This window comes from Arachis hypogaea, chromosome 20 (genome assembly GCF_003086295.3).
Source record: "Arachis hypogaea cultivar Tifrunner chromosome 20, arahy.Tifrunner.gnm2.J5K5, whole genome shotgun sequence".
In the NCBI taxonomy this organism is placed as follows: Eukaryota; Viridiplantae; Streptophyta; class Magnoliopsida; order Fabales; family Fabaceae; genus Arachis; species Arachis hypogaea.
This window is the reverse complement of record NC_092055.1, coordinates 103,156,957-103,170,571: the sequence shown is the minus strand read 5'-3', so window position 1 is coordinate 103,170,571 and position 13,615 is coordinate 103,156,957.

Sequence of the window (13,615 nt, the reverse complement as noted above, 5' to 3'; positions counted from 1 at the left end):
TATGGTGCTTGAAGGTTTGGTGGTTAGGGGTTATGTAGGGGGTATCTTTCATATCTTTGGATTTGGTATTCACATAGGGGAGGGTTTGGCTCGTTAGAGTATAGATGAGGTGTTTGCCATGAGTGTTACCATACGTAATTGGTTCCTCCCTAAATTGATTCTCCCACTCCTTGAAGCAATCCCAATTTGAATTTATTATACCCTACAAAATACTCATAACCAAGCTCCAAGCAACAAGGGTGATAGCTCATAGAGAAAGTAGAAAATAAAAGCAAAAGACATCAACAAACAAGAAAAACAAACACATAAATATTAACAAAAATAACCAAACAACCAAAAAGTAAGATATTTATACTATCAACATATTTACAACAACCTAAGGATAGCACTCAATTGCATCCCCGGCAACGGCGCCAAATTTGATAAGAGAGAATTATTGTTAATTTAGAATCAATCAAAACAAGAATCAATTCGTTAGTAGCATAGTCCAAACCAACAATGAATTCTCTTAATCAAATATCAAATTTAAATTAAAATAACTGAGAGTAATTAAACCTCGGGTCGTTCTCCCTAGGATGCAATTGAAGTGTTACACTTTCGGTTGTGAGGCAAAGGGGTTTTGTAATCAAAGAACAAAAGATTAAAAGAACTAAGAAATGAAAGAACTAAGGAATGATCAAAATTGATAATTAATGCAATTAAAAAGGAAACAAGATAAAAACTTAGTGAAAATGATAGGAATGCATTAAAAGAGCCTTGACTTGGGAATGAGGATCCAAGGAATTCTATCATCACCATAACCATAACTATGGCAACTATGATGAGTCAATCTCGCTTAGTTAACTTAATCCATAAGTCCTAGCTAACTTACCAAACTAGTTAGTAAAAAGCTAGCGTCAATGAAAATAAGAATCAACTAACTACCCAAGAATTGCCACTAAATATCGGACATTATGACTCTAGTATCCTAGGAACTCAAATCCCAAGCCAAGGTGTGAAAATCTACTCAAAACGCATAATTGGCATTTTCACAAACACCTTGTGAGCATAAAACCAAAACATAGGAAATTGCAAAGAAAAATAAAATCTATAACCAAAATATTCACAAGACCAACTATAAACAAGCAATCAAGCATATATAAGGCATAAAATATTAAATTCATCAATCAAAATTTTAAGATACCAAAATTGTATATATAAACAAAGTAACTTGAACCATAAGAACATAAAAGCAAAAGTAGTGAAATTAACGAGGAAATTGAGAGTACTTACAAAAGATGAGCAAAATCCAAAATCAAAGCTTGCTATAAAATGCTACAATGAACCCTAATTAAGAATCCTAAGAGAGCTCTCCCTAATCTACACTACTCCTACTCCTACTATGTAAAACTATGGAAAATTATGTCTAAGTCCTAATTCTACCTAATGCTACCTAATAAAACCTAATACCTTCATATGTGTTGATATCCCCTTCATATAGCACTTCAATTTCAGCATTGAGCCTTCAAAAACTAGGCCAAAGGCCCCCAAAATCACGCAGCACGTGTGTCATTAATGAAATCACGTGTAGGGTACGCACAGATGTGTGCGTACGCACACTTTGCTGAAAGTCCACCTGTACGTACGCACAGAGGGTTGTGCGCACGCACACATACAAATTCCTTCGTGTGCGTACGCACGGGTACTTGTGCGCATGCACACTTGTCTGTGTGTGCTTTTCCTTGTTTTCTTCAAGTGTTCTCCCTTGTACATACTTTCTTCCACTTTTACCTAGCCAATCTTGCCAAAATGACCTGAAATCACTCACAAAACATATCACGGCATCGAATGGCATGAAAGTGGAATTAAAATCACCAATGTAGGCACAAAAACACATGTTTTCACATTTAGGTCCAATCTAGGGATAAAACACAAAAGTATGCTATTTTAGTGAATAAGTGTGAGTTTATGTGATGAAATCCATTCAAATCAAGCTAAAATATATCAAAAAATATAGACTCATCAGGGAGACCATGGCGTATCTCCCCAGATTGTCCATACAGGAAAAATGTAAGAACTGCGACTAATTAACCGCTTGATTAATTACATTAAATTACCCAAAATAGGATCCAAAAATTTAGAATGTTAATTTGAAAATATAAATATTATTTTTGGACTCAGTAGATTTTTCTAAGTTGAAAAATGTAATTTTCTGCAGAAAATTGTGTAAAAACGTGTACCGATAAATTAGTCGGCAGTAGCGGCTTAAGTCTATCCGGTACTGTGCGAGAATAATAAAAATTGTAGAAAAACTTAGAAAACAAATTAAAGTTGAAAATCGGACACTAATTTTAAAGGTTTGGCCCAACTTGGCCAAACGGGCCAAAAACACTAACGGGTTAGACCTGGTCCAAGTTAGGCCCAAACCCAACATATGAAAGCACACTTAATGAGATTTTCAGCTCATTCACTCCACCAAAACACAACACACCAGCTGCAAGTGAGAAGAGAGGAGGAGAGAAGTGTTACTATTCATCCACGACTTCTGGTGGCCATAACTCGAGCTACAGTACTCCGATTCGCGTGCCGTTAGCGGCTACGCGAAGCTCTCACCAAGCCTATTAGTTCTATCTAACTTGTGTAGGTAGAATTCGAAATTTCCTCTCCTCTTCTCTGCCCTAAGAAAATCAAAAATATAGGTTTTGGTTTTGAATGAATTTTTGTGTTTTGATTGATTAGGTGGTACTTAAGGTTAGGCTATTGGTGGTTTGTACTCTAAACACCATCGGAGAAGGTAAGAAAACTCTTTACCTTGTAAATTTATGAATTTAATGAACCCTAGGTATTAAATTATGGGGCATTAATGTGTATAGCTTGGAATATTGATTGTTAATGCTTGTTAGAGTTGATTTAGAGCTTTGAAGGTGAGACTGGTGATTTGTTGGTGATTGAAAGCTTGCTTGGACTTAATGTGGTGTTTTGTGCATATTCGGAATCGGCCAAGGTATGGTTTCGGTTTTCTCTATGTAATATATAATATTTTTGGACACTTAGGCTAGTGGACCATAGGATAGGATTGAAATTGACCGTTGATAATTCTGATGTATGTTGAATTTAATGATTGAGATGATATTAGTAAATGATGATGTGGAATTATCATGTTGGGTTGTATAATGATGATTGTTTGGAATGATAATGAATTATGATGTTTGTAATGTTGAGGTTGGTAGATTGATATTAAGTTGTTAATTCTTGAGGAGTAGAGGTGCATGAGTTGGAATTTTGGAGAAAAATGATGAAATATGTATTTTGTAGGTTGTGGAATGTGTTGGATGATATTTGGAAATAAATTAGGTGCATTGGAACTGTTTTAGTTGTAGGATTATTGGTTTTGATTGTGAACTTTGGAAGTTGGGAACCTAGTGAACATTTGGTAAAAACTAGTTTTTGGTGAACTTTGACGGATCATATCTTGAGCCACAGTTGTTGAAATTGACTGAATTTTATATAAAATTAAAGATAATTCAAAGAGTTTTAAAATGGTATAGATTTTGTAGGAAATATAGGATCATTGGAAGTTTGTACCAAAAATCTGAATTCTCTGATGTTGCAAAATTTTTGATTTCTAGTTTGTGTGCGCACGCACACTGTTGTGCACGTGCTCCGAACAGTGGCTATGTTTTGACTTGTGCGTACGCACACCTTTGTGCGCACGCACACCCTGTAATTTTCAAAATACGTGCGTACGCACACTCTGGTGCGCACGCACACACAGGGAGATGCCTACTGTTGAAAGTGTTAGCACACTCTGGTACGTGCACACACCCTGTGAATTTTGTAAGTTGTGCGTACGTACAACATCGTGTGCTAGCACACGTTGGGAAGTGCCTTCTATTGAGGGTGTTCGCACGTATCTATGCGTGCATTTAAAATAAAAACTTTTATCTTCTGTGTGTACGCACACCTCTATGCGTATGTACACTTTGTGAAAATTCTTCTGGGAGTGCGTATGCACAATCCTATACGTATGTACACTGTCCTGTTTTTAAGAAAACCTTTTTTTCAACTGTTTTACCTTTCTGGCAAGCTTGTGAACTTCCATAAAGCTCCTTTAGGGTGTCTTAACTTTTTTTTTAGGTTTTGAAACTTAGAGAATACCCTAAGTAAGTTAACTAGATAGTTTCAAGTAAAAAGTTTAGAAGACAGAGTCCTATGATTCTGGAGTGCTGAGGGTGGATTAGTTGAGTGAAGTGAGAGAGTACTGTAAAGACAATTGATATGATGAAATTGTGGAGTTGTGGATATGATGATGCTTGAGACGAGTTTAGGACTTGGTGAGTATCTAATTTTCCTCTGTGCAGTTTCGTGTTTCCCTCTAATTTAGAGTTTTGGTTTGGGTTCTGAAGAAATATTGTGATTTTGGTTATTTAGGAGTGCTCTAGTATGAGCTATTGATGAGTTTCATCAACTATTTTCATCAACTATTTTTTTGGGTTAAGGTAAGAATCCTTCAACCCTTGTGATTTATGAGATTTTATAAACCCTAGGTTGATGTATGTATGAAACTGTGTATATTAGAGTATTAGGAGCTTTTGAGTACACATTTGGAACTTGGGATTAGCTTGTGGAGCTTTTGGGTGAGTCTTGAAGTAGAGAATTCAAGTGTTGGGTGTGAATTTGGGATGGGATTTATGTGATTTAGCATAACTGGTGTGTTGAGGAATTTGATTATTTGGATAATGATTATATGTTTGTGGATTATATATTGAATTGGTGAATTTGGGCTAGAGGCCATGAATTTGGACCAGAGGCCGAAAAAAGGTAAGAACGGTAATTTGATGGATGTATTGTATGAATGATGTTTAAAATTGAATGGAAATTAATAATGATTGTGTGGAAAGTTGGAATGAATGATAGGATATTAGTGAATTGAGGTTTGAGATGTGAAATGGATGAAATTTGAGTTGAAGTAAGTAAATGAAGTATGTTTGAATTTGGTTGAGTGTAAGAATGTGAAATGGGTTGGTTTGTGGTAAAATTGTTGAGTGGAAATGATTTTGGCTTGTGAACAATTGGAAGAATTGGTAAATGTGTATTTTTGGTTAAAATAGATTTTTGGCCAATTTCGATGCGCCATAACTCGGTTCTCAGAGTTAGAAAACTTTCAAAATTGGAGTTTTATGAAAATTCATTTAATGGTCTTTCCAACGGTTCAAGAATGGTTGAAAAATGAATTTTGTACAAAAAGATATGAATGTTTGAAAATTGGGTTCAAAAACTTATTTTTACACTTAACAGCTTTTTGGCAATTCTACAACACTCGCATACGCGAAGGTGCCACGCGATGCGGACAATGGGCACTGTCCAGTGGTTTCACATACGCGGAAAGAGGCATGCATACGTGGCAGTGTCAAAATTGCCAATTCGCGTACGCAGACGTAGTACGTGATGAGAGAGAAAGCTCCTGTCTCAACACTCGTGTACGTGAAGAAGGACTCATGTATGCAACCCCCAAAATTTTAGCCATGCATACGCAAGTCATAGGCATGCGTATGCACAACCTCCAGATTTGGCAAAAGCGTATTTTTAAGTCTTTTAACCATTATACCTTTATAAACACCAATAAGAGTATAGAGCCGGTGTAATTAAGAATGGAAGAGTTAGAGACCGAAATTGAAGAGTTAAGTTTGTGGAATTAAGGAAAATGAATAAGATGTAAAGTGATGCGTGATGAGGATGAAAGTGATGAGGAGTAAAGATTGAGTATGATGAAAATGATGATGACAATAAGTGAAATAAGCGATGGGTGTCTGATGGTCGGATTTTATGTCGGTAAAGAATTTTTATAAAAATAATCGCGTTGTAAGTATAGTTTCTAAACCAACAGAGAATCCTTTCGTACAAAAATTTGGTTGTCACAAGTAACAAAACCCAATAAAATTTATAACCGAAGTATTTAAACCTCGGGTCGTCTTCTCAAGGAATTGCAGGGATATATGATTTATTATTTGTTATGGAAAAAGGTATATTTTTGGGTTTTTGAAATAGGGAACATGTAATTTAAATGGCGAGAAAAATTAATAATTATGAAGACTCTTGGCAAGGTATAAGAACTGAAAGTCCTATCCTAGTTATCCTTATCAGGTGTGATGAGAATTGTTATTGCTCCCACTTTGTTAACCTCTAACTATGAAGGAAAGTCAACTGGATAAATTAATTCGATTCCTCAGGTCCTAGTCAACTCCTATGGAAAAGACTAGCTTTAGAGGGATCCAAATCAATCAGCAATCCCAATTTCCAATCAACTGCTGAGTTTGATAACTCAAGCGTTACCAATTACTTAACCAAAGCGAAAAGGGAATAAATCTTAAATTAAATTGAAAGCATTATAAATAGAGTAAAACAATCATAAATCTGAAATACCTCAACTTATATTAAATAGAATATTCAAATCTAACATGGAAAGATTCATAAGCGAATTTGGCAACATAAATAATTAACAAGTAAAAGCATTAGAGTATCTAAAAGTAGAAGAGAACATAAAATTAAAGGAACATTGAACCTGTGATTGAAGAAATAACCATAAAATAAAAGAAATCCTAATTCTAAAACTAAATCCTAAGAGAGAGGAGAGAACCTCTCTCTCTAAAAGCTACATCTAATCCTAAAATTGTGAATTATCAATTGTATGTTTTTTTCTTCCAGTTGTTCTTTGATTCCTCCATTCTCTGGATTATATTCTGTGTTTCTGGATTTGGAATTGGGCCGAAAAAGGGTCCAGAAATTGCTGGGGGCATTTTCTGCAGATTCATGTACGTGGCGTCTGTCACGCATTCGCGTGGGTCACGCGTTCGCGTCAATTGGAGTTTTTCCTTGTCACGCGTACGCGTCGGTCACGCATACGCGTCAATTGCGTTCTGCTCAGGGCACGCGTCCGCGTCGTCCATGCGTTCGCGTCGCTTCCATTTTGCGCTAGGCACGCGTCCGCGTCGACCATGCGTTCGCGTCACTGCCTTTTTCTTTAAAACTCTGTTTTTGTGCTTTTCTTCCATTTTTGTATGTTTCCTTTCTGTCCTCTAAGCCATTCCTGCCCTATGAAACCTCAAAATACCTAACACACAAATCACGGCATCGAATGGTAATGAAGGATAATTAAATTTAATATTTTTAAAGCATAGGAAACATGTTTTTCACATATATCATAAAATAAAGAAGGAATAGTAAAACCATGCAATTTACATGAATAATTGGGTGAAGAATTGATAAAATCACTTAAATTGAGCACAAAATATATCATAAAATATGGGTTTATCAACCTCCCCACACTTAAACAATAGCATGTCCTCTTGCTAAATCCAAGAGAAGGAGTGAAGGTAGAATGGTGGAATCTTATGCAATGCAATCTATTCTGAATGCAAGCTACCTAAATGAATCATGCAATTCTAATTATTATCCACCTATATATATATAGAGCTTACATGTGGTTAAATTGATTCATATTTTCAAGGAATCATATAGCCAAGCCTAAATCATGTTAAAGCACTTTCACAATTGAGTTGGGTTAAAATATTTCACAAACTTACAAGACAATTAAATTATTAAATCCGGATATATAGAGATGAGCTATTGAACCCTCACTGGATTTGTGTTTACTCTCTATTCACTCAGTGTTTGGAGTTAATCACTCTATTCTTTTCTAGTCATGCTTTCTAAAACTTTGTTCTTCATCTAACCAATCAACAAATATATAATGTATACATACAAACATCATGAGATTTTTTCAAGGTTGTAATGGGGTCAAGGTAAAGGTGAGGATATATATATAAGGCTAAGTGAGCTATAAGTTGAATTTTCGATTAGTCTAAGATCTCACCTAACATATACATACTCTATATAATTTATAATTATCCTGGTTTTCCCAATTTTTCCACTTTCTTATTACATACTCATGTACCAACTTTATTTTGATTTTACCTTGTGTGCATTGATTTCTTCGCTAAACTTATTATTAGGGTAATTCTGTCCCCTTATTTATTTATATAATTAAAAAGGGCTTTTTTTGAACACAACATATATCAATGCACATGGTATTTTAATTTAAATTGGTTTCACATGAGCATGCTCCCAAATTTCTGATTATTTTACTAATTTAATTCTTTCCTATCAACCCATGTTCCCACGTTTTCCCACACTTAGTGGACACACAATCTCTATCTTAAGCTAACCAAGGATTCAACTTGGGATTTTTAATTTATTTTTCTGCTTAAAGCTAGTGATGTGGTTATAGAACAAAAGGGGATTAAAAGGCTCAAGGGGGCTAACAAAGGTGATATAGGAGGTAAGCTTATTTGGGATAAGTGAGGGAAAATACAAATGATGACCTCAATCATATGTGGGTATGTATCTACATTCTATATTGGACATATAGATTAAAACAAAGTAAAGATTACAAGCATAGAAAAGAAGTGCGAAACACACAGGAATGAAGTTTATGGTTGAATGTAACCATACAATTAAGCTCAAAAACTCACGGGTTGTGTGTTCTTTGGCTCAAAAACTATATATCAGTTATGTATGTCATGCAAATAGAAATCAAGGAGTTACATTCAACTCAATGTGAATCTCTGAATGGCTTTTATAAAATTTAGTATTTTCCTTGAAAAATGTTGTCAATTAACCAACATTTATTGCTATATATATATATATATATATATATATATATATATATATATATATATAAGTTGTGTGGATTGTTGTGATTCTGTTATACTAAAGTTTCTAGTTTACTCTTTTTATTTTCAATTAAACCAAATTATCATATGCTAAAAGGGTAAACTAAACTAATTAATCCATATATTCTATATCACAACTAAAAGTGCAACTAAACTAAATATCTAATATATATATATATGTAAATCAAAGTGACAAAATGCAGAAATAAAGTAAGAATACAGCAAAAGAAAAATATGCAAGTACTGAAAGACAAATAAGATAAGTTAAAATAAAAATACAGAAAATAAACAAAATAAGATAAAAGAGAGTCTGAAAAGTGGTTCACCAAAATAAAGTTCGCCGGAGATGGCGACCTCCCCACACCTAAATAATAGCATCGTCATCGATGCTCTATCAAACTGTGTGTGAAGAAGTGGCATCTCCGGAAGGATGTGCTGTAGGTGTCTCTATGGTGGTCGCAGGCTCTGCAGTCTGTATGAGTGTCAGAGGGTCTGCCTGCTGAAGCGGAGGCCCTGTTTGTAGAGGGACCTCTGGATCTGTTGGCTGTATCTGGTGGGGCTCCTCATGTCGTGGTGTAGCCTGCTCAGGTCCTGCCTGCTCAGCCTCTGCATGTGCCTCCTCCTCATGATCGTTCGCCTCCTCTTCAGATGGCTCAGAAGGGGTGTCAGGCTCGGAGGGGATGTCATGGTGGCCAGATCGAATCATCAACTTTAAGTGCTCATAGCGTCACTTGCTGTGACGCTCAGATCTCCCATATCGCCGCTGGTTGCGGCGCTCCATCTGGTCCAACCGGTCAAATAGGCGATGCACGAGGTGGTAGATGGGCTCTGAAGCAGGTGAGGGTGTAGTAGTGGTGGCTGGTGCAGCAGGAGGTGTTGAAGGGGCAGCAGAAGATGTGGCTGCCTCAGCAGAGTCAGTGAGAAAAAGAGGTCGATAGCCCAAAGCATGAAACTTCCTACTGTGAGGGATGATCTTCTTGTAGTCTGCGGCGGTTGGATTTTCATCAGCAATCTCCCAGGGCACCTCAGCTCGGCGGCCCAGCTGAGTAATCAAGTAGGGAAAGAGGAGAGTGCCTCTAACATGGACTCTGGCCATGTAATACCGGATAAAGCGGGGTAGATATAAGTCTTTTCCCTCCATTACACACCAGATGAGGGTAATCATAGCAGCTGGCACCTCTGTCTCATGAGTGCTCGGCATCACGTAGTTACTCAGAATTTGCTGCCAAAGCCGAGCCTCATCATTTAGATAAATGAGCTTAATTCCCTTTGGGGCCACTGTGGACTTGCTCATGACCCATGGGACAGTAGGATCAAGAGCTATAGTCCTCTTAACTGCGTCCCAGTTAAATCTCATGAATCTCATATCCTCCTCAGCCTTTTGGTAACCATCTGGCTGATCTGGTTGAGGTAGGAGCTGGAGGATTTCTTCTATTGCTTCCTCAGTAACCGGTATCTGCTTGCCTCTGAGTTGTACTGCATCCAGGGACGTTTTAAAGTAGTTGCAGTAGAATTCTCTGACCCAGGATGAGTTGACTTCAGTTAAGTTCCTTTCCAAGAAGAACCAGCCTCTCTGTTTAATTTGTTCTGAAGTGTATTGCTTGAGTTCCTCTGGAATTTTTAGTGTCTTTTCTAGGTATAGGTTCCTGGAAGTTTGAAAAATCGGATACTTCAGCTCACAGTATCTGTTGGCAAACTTGACAGGGTCTGTGGCAGGCACCAATTGATAAGCCTTTTCCTGCGGGGTAAAATTCTTTTCCCGCCAGGAATCATCATGGAGGATGTCTAAGATAGTGAGGGAGGATTCTCCTCTTTTCCTTTTGCCTGTTATTGTCTTGCCCTTTCCTTTGCTTTTAGGGTCAAACATCCTGAAAAGCAGAAATTCCAGGATACAATTTAAGAACTAAAGCAGGGAAACAGGTAAGCAAATAGGAATTTATCCATTTTAAGCATAGAGTGGCAAAAGAGGGATAAAGGAGCAAAAGAATCATGAATTGAGTTAAATAAATGTAAAATTTTGAATTGTATTCGAGTGAAAAGTTTGAGAATAAAAATCACAATCCAAAATTTATTATGTGCAGAATACTTGTTAATCACGAAGAACAGTAATCATGCCTTGAAGTGGTTTGAAAGTGGTTAGTTGAAAGCTGATAGACAAGTTAGAAAGTTAAAGTAGTTAAGAGTTAAAAATGAAGTTAAAGTAAGTGGCATGGTGTTGTGGTTCCCAATTAACTAAAATTGCACAAATTGGAATAACAAGTAACTCAAATTCAAGGAAATAGTGCAGATTATTGATGATCAATCATAGAAAAGAAATGTAAAACTAAAGTGAAATCATCAATAATGTTGTTTACTGAATAAGGGAATCAGAAAGAATAAGAAAGCTAGCCTGTGCATTCATGAATTGTGTTGGTTGAAACCATTTAGTGCAAGATTTGAAATTTCCAAAACTAATTCATGAATGGTAGTTGAGTGAAGCAATTTGCTTAAAAAAAATTGGGCAGCATTTCATCTAAAAATTAGATATTTCCGGGTAATAAACAACAGCAAAAACAGTTCATATGATAATAAAATAGTGCAGAAAAGAGTAACAAAGAGTAACTCACATGAATTCAAAATAAACAAACTCAATCTGCATCAAAGAATAGTAAAGAATAGCATATGAACAGCATTATCATCATAGCAATTTCAGAATTGCGAAACAGATAAAACAATTAACAAGAACGGTGCAATTATCAGGCCTAAATCCATTAACCACATCCTAGCTACCTAACCACCTAAAATCCACTATGATCATGCATCTCTAACTATCCTAATTCGAACATAATTTGAAAGAAAATGCGGTTAACTAACTGAAAGAGGAATCGCTGTTTGGCGGAACCTGGTGTGCAGAGGAACACGAATTGAATTCAGAGAGATGGTGGTGGGTAGGGTGGCTGACACGGCGGCGCTGGTGGTTTCGCAGTGGTGGCAAGGCTGAGCGGCAAATCGGTTCTTGGCGGCGGTAGGGGTTGGCAGGGGAAGAGGGAAGAAGAGAGGAATGGGGCGAAAAGGGGAGGGTTGGGGCGTGGTGGCGGTCGGCCGGAGGTCCTGGGTGGTAGCGGCAGCGCTGGGCGGCTCGGTGACGGGGCGGGGGTCGTGGAGGGGGAAGAGTGATGCTGGAGGAAGAGGGGGAGGGGGTTGGTTCGGCTAGGGGTGGTGTGGCGGTCTGGGTTGGCGACTGTGGTGGCGGCGGTCCTGGTGGCGATGGTGGTGGTGTGGTGGTTGGGTTGAGGAGAAGAGAGAGTGCAGAGGGAATTGGGGGGAAAAGTGACGCGAAATGGGTTAGGGTTTCACGTGGGTGGTTTTAGTGGATTTGAATCCACGCGAACGCGTGGGTGATGCCCGGAAACTTGTCTCTCAACAAATATCCCTCGACAAGTATACGGAATTGTCGTCAAGTAAAAAACTCACAATAGAGTGAGGTTGAATCCCACAGGGATTGATTGGTCAAGCAACTTTAATCGGAGGAATGTTCTAGTTGAGCTAAGCAGAAGTTGATTTGAGAGTTGCAGAAAATTAAATGGCGGGAAAGTAAATAGCAGAAATTGTAAATGCTGGAAATAAAGAACTGAATATAAATGACAGAAAATAAATTACAGAATCTTAAATGGGAAATGGGGAATTTAGCATAAAAGTAAATGGCAGAAAATAAAGAGAATGGGTAAGATCAGAAATGGGGGATTCATTGGGCTCAGGAGATGTTGCATTCTCCGGATCAAGTTCATTCTCATCTCTTCCTCAATCAATGCATTCATTGATCTCCTTGGCAATCTTAAGTGATTGAATTCCAATTCCTTGGTAATTCAATCTCTCAAATCTTGTTCAATAGCCAATTCCTTGGTCTAATTGCTCATGAGAAGAGATGAAGTGTGATGACTGATTATACCACATGTATTTCCAAATCAAAGTGTTGGTAAGATTATATGTCACTATATCCATCCAAACCCCAATTTGGTCCAACATGAGAAAGCATTTCTAGCATGATCCCTTCATTCCTCTTCCAAGGTTCCGAAGAGATCCAAGTATGAATAGCTTCTTTTCCAAGACAAATACCCAATTAGATGAAGATTGAAAGCTTTTTAGTAAAATCAAGAGAAAAGAAAGAAGAAGAATAATGAAAACTATTATTGATCCATCAAATTACAACAGAGCTCCCTAACCCAATGAAAGGGGTTTAGTTGTTCATAGCTCTGGGAATGGAAAGCAAAGATGGAAAATACATTCTAAAAGTAAAACTAGAAGTTGCAGAGAAAGTAAAATTATACAGAGAGTGGTTCTCTCAATCCCAAAAGCTCTTTTCTAGTTGAAAACTACTCCTATATATACTACTCTTCTGATCTTCTAGTTGGCTCTTCAAGTCTTGGATATGGGCCTTTGGATCTTGAGTTGAAGCAGTTTGGAATCTTCAGTGGGCTCAGCTTTACTTGCAGAGAAAGTATGAAGTAGGCATGGACTTTAGCTAGGACGTTAGTGGCGTTAACGTTAAGTGAAAATGTGGGTTCGAGAACGTTAGTGACAATCACCTTTTTCACTAACGTTCCTAGCCCAAGATGGTTCACGTTAACTTCAACGTTAGTGGCACTAACGTGACCACTAACGTTGCCTCTTGGTCAATCGCAAGCGTTATTGGCATTTACCTTTGCCAATAACGTTGCTCTTAGCCCCCCTTTTCTCACGTTAGAGTCCACGTTAGTATAACTAATATGGCTCTTAACGTGGGCATGCCTTAGCCTCGAGAGTGTTAGTGACACTTACCTTTGTCACTAACGTTCTAAACGCCCCTTCTCACGTTAGTGCCTCACGTTAATTGTCTTAACGTGGCCACTAACATGGTGGTGATTGCCATCTCCAACGTTAGTGAC